This window comes from Amblyraja radiata, chromosome 1, assembly GCF_010909765.2.
Source record: "Amblyraja radiata isolate CabotCenter1 chromosome 1, sAmbRad1.1.pri, whole genome shotgun sequence".
Taxonomy (NCBI): domain Eukaryota; kingdom Metazoa; phylum Chordata; class Chondrichthyes; order Rajiformes; family Rajidae; genus Amblyraja; species Amblyraja radiata.
In genome coordinates, this window is record NC_045956.1 from 56838151 (window position 1) to 56842706 (window position 4556).

Below are 4556 nucleotides of genomic sequence, written 5' to 3' on the forward strand. Positions count from 1 at the left end.
GACGTCCCTCTCCTTGCCCGGCCATCTTTGTGTCCTGGGGTCGCCTCCTGCAGCTGACCTTGAAGGCGCTGGAGGCATTATCCCTGTTCACCCTCCTACTGGCTCTTGTCCCTCGCGTCCGACGTCTCTGGCAGCTCCCTCCCGGTTGTGCGGTTGGCGGAGCCTTCGGGCGCTTGGGACGGGTTCCCCTTTCCGCCAAGCCTTCAGGTCGGGTCAAGGCTACCAGCCCGACTTGTGCCGTTACCTGGTTGCAACTGGTAGGCACAGTGAGTGATCACTGGTCTATAAAGAATGCTGGGGCTATATGGAGAAGGAATGCAAGCAGGGTTGAACCATCGGTTCATGGCCTGGCTCAGCAATTCTAAACCCCAGGAACGAGGAGAGTGCAAATTGTGGTGGACAACCCCCCCCCCCCCCCTCTCCCCACAAGAGGTCCATCACAAGAACTGACCTCACCCCTATGGAAAGGATCTTCCTCAAAAAGGCAGCCAGCATTATCAAGGACCCACCCTGGCCATGCTCTCATTTCACTTGTGCCATCAGGAAGAAGGTACAGAATCTGGAAACCTGGACCACCAGGTAGAACAGCTTCTTCCTAACAATTATCAGGCTTTTGAACTCTACTAGCTCTATCGAAACTATGAAGTGTGAACTGTAAGAACTTTGGGCTTTTTGCAATAATATTGCTTTTAAAATGTTATTGAGTTGTTCACTTTATTGTGTTATCTATGAGTACTGTGTTTACAGACCTATTATGTTTAGTTCAGAGATACAGCAGGGAAACACAGCCTGTGGACCATCGAGTCCTCGCTGACCATCCATCACCCCCTAACCTAGTTCTACATTATCCACGTTTGCATCCTACACACTAAGGGCAATTTACAGAGGCCAGTTAACCTACAATCGTGCACGAATGTGGGAGGAAACCGCAGAAAACCCATGCTGTCACATGAGGACAGGCAAACTCCACTCAGCCAGTACCGAAGGTCAGGATCAAACCCAAGTCTCTGGCGCTGTGAGGCAGCAGCTCTACCTCTGCGTCACTGTGCCACTAATGCAAGTAAAAGCTTCATTGTTCTGTTTTTGGTACATTGGACAGTTAAACACTCTCGACTCTTGAACCAGATGGAATGGACTTTGTGTGTTCACACTAATTCTTATGTAAGGCCAAAATATATTTAATATCTTAATTAAATATATCATATGAGAAGAAAATTATTCCCATAAGGAGATATCATGTGATAATGGGTGAGACCTGCTTTAGATAAGTAATTTGCAAAGTTCAGTAGAGGTTTCTGAAAAGATTGGAAGTAATTTCCTTTTCATTAATATTGCCTGCATGGTCTTGCCTCGGATAACACATCCATTACATCCCACATCTTATTTCACTCCAATTTGTCACCTTATCTGGGGGTTGCCTGACAGGTATCTGGCCATAAGTGGTGAGTTTAAAGCATCTGTCTTCAAACAATGCTTCAGTGGACATCTGCTCAGCAAGTGGGTCTGTCCATGAACTCTGAACGTTCATCAGGCTGGAGATTAATTACAAAACCTTTTAGCCATGTCAATGCTGGCAGCAGAGACCAGAGTAAAATCTCAGCTGGTCAATGCAAGCATGCCGCTAACATATATTATCCCAAGATCTGCTCAATTCATCCAAAGATACTCCTATAGACTTCCAAAACACACCAGTGAGCCCAGAGTATCTGGATTCAGGGCAAAATTTACAATGGTTGGGAACTATTCTGATTACCTAAACTGACATGAGGAACACGATACTCAGAGGATATGTTTTTTTAAAGTCTTTATCTTCAGTAGCAGCAAGTAGCTGGACAGAATGGGTTGGCGAGGAAGTAGTATCTCCATGGTGTTAATGAATTTAGACATTAGACTTTAAAGATACAGCGCGGAAACAGGTCCTTTGGCCCACTGAGTCCGCGCCGACCAGCGATCACCCCATATGCTAGCACTATCCTACATACTAGGGACAATTTACTATTCTACTGATGCCAATGAACCTACTAATCTGTACATCTTTGGAATATGGGAGGAAACCGTAGCACCCAGATAAAATCCATGTGGTCACAGGGAGAACGTACAAACTCCATGCAGACAGTATCCATAGTCAGGATCAAATCCAGGTCTCTGGCGAAGTAAGGCAGCAACTCCACCACTGCTCCACCGTGCCACCCCATCATGGAACCTAAAAGGTGTGAGGAAGATCCAATTATAACTAAAAGGACACAAAGTGCCAGAGTAACTCAGCAGGTCAAATAGCATATCTGGAGAAGATACAAGATACAAGATACATTTATTTGTCACATGTACCAATTGGTACAGTGAAATGTGTGGTCGCCATAGAGCAATACGAATAATAAAGAGCATAGAACACGATAGTCTTTAACACAGACATCCCCACACAGGGAAATTAAAGTTTCCCACTGTGAGGGAAGGCTCCAAAATTCAGTCATCCTCCTCTGTTGTCCTCCCGTGGTTGGGGGGCTCCCGAAACCTCCGCTGTCGCCGCTACGGGCGGCCCGATGCTCAGGCCCTCTCACCAGGGTAATGGAAGTCCAACGTCGGGACTGGAGGACATCCTCAGCGGCTTGGACATTTGAATCGGCCACCTCCTACTGGAGTCCGCGGCTCCCGAAGTCCACAGGCCGCGCTGGGCGGAGATTCAATGCTGGCAGCCCTCGGCAAAAGGCCCCAGGACTCCACGATGTTGAAGTCAGCGCCGCCCACGCTGGAAGCTCTCCGATGTTAAAGCAGCAGGCCCAACACTCCGGAGCTTCAACGGCGATCCAGGTAAGCAATTGCCCGCTCCGCGATGTATCCAGCGCTGCGCCACCGCTGCTGAAGCTCTGGTCCGGGTCCCCGGCAGGAAAGGCCGCCCCAATCCAGGTGGTAGGCCGCGAGGTGGGGGGCGAGGACGCGACTCGGAGAATAGTCGCATCCTCGCCAGGAGGTGACTGGGAACCGGTTTCTCCCTTACCCTACCCCCCTCGCCCACATAGAAAAGCTAAAGAAATGTCCAAGACAAACTTTTAAAACTGACTAAAAATAAAAAAAAGACAGAAAAACAGACAGACTATAGGCAGAGGCTGCCATCAATGTGGCGCCCCTAGTGGCTTAGATGGATAGATGACGTTTCAGGGTTGGGACCTGACCCAAAATGTCACCCATCCAGGTTCTCCAGAGATGCTGTCTGACCCGTTGAGTTACTCTGGCACTTTGTGTCCTTTGGTGTAAACTAGCATCTGAGGTTTCTTGTTTCTACGTTCTTCCAATCATAAGTCAAACACTTTGGTCTTCTGTGGCATGTGAATGGTTGGAAAACAACAAGTGCTTTCACAACTGAGACCTGTCAGGGCAATCTTATGCCTAGAAGCTCCATTGCAACTGAAATAATCTAATTCTGGACACAAATGGAGAGAAACCAGAACCAGTTGCCAATGCATCAGATAGTCAGTTTGCCATGTTGGTTTCCAGCCTTATTGAGCTTAAACTGATTACTGGAAGGAATGGATGCAAGATTGTACTTAAGGTTCCCCTGAGGCAGAGATGAACATTGGTTCACCTTTTCTCCTTCAAAACATATAAAAGTACAAGGCCTCATAGTTTTCACTTAGTTTAGTTTAGTTTAGATATACAGTGTGGGAACAGGCTCTTTGGCCCACCGAGTCTGTACCGGGCAACGATCACACAGTGACATTAGTTCCATGTTATCCCCAGTTTCGTATACTAATCACTAGGGGTAATTTACAGAAGCCAATTAACCTACAAATCCTTACATCCTTGTAATTTGTGAGGAAACTGAGCACCTGGAGAAAACCCATGCGCATACAGGGAGAACGGACAAAATCCATACAGACAGCAACCGTAGTCATGATCAAGTCGGGTCTCTGCCGCTGTGAGGAAGCAGCTCTGCCATTGTGCCACTGTGCATTTTTTCCAGTAATTCTCTTCGGCCTTTTTAACCTTCACCAAGTTAGAGTCAAGAGTGTATAAAAATATGCACCAGAATGGAACAATGAAATTCTTGCTTTTAACAACAGCACAATGGGTTGTAAATATTGCAGTCAGTAGATCATATAATAATAATAATAATAATAATAATAATAATAATAATAATAATAATAATATATTTTATTGTCATTGCACATAAGTGCAACGAGACTTGGTTATGCAGCTTCCATCCGGCGTCATATCTTAAATAACTAATAACATTTAAATTTAGATATCCCGAGAACATGGTTTGTAAAAAGAACATTAAAACAGTAAAACAGTCAAAACAGACTAAAGTGCAGATGTGTCTGTGCGACGTGACCATCCGAGGGAGACAGTCCAGGGGGGGGGGGGGGGGGGGGGTGGGGGGCACTCAGCAGGGCCGGTTCAGAGCCGCTATAGTTCTGGGAATGAAGCTGTTCCTGAGTCTGGAGGTGCGGGTGTAGAAGGCCTTGTAACGTCTGCCGGAAGGAAGTAGTTCGAACAGTCCATTACAAGGGTGTGAGGAGTCTTTATGGATGCTGCCGGCCTACCTGAGACTTTAGACT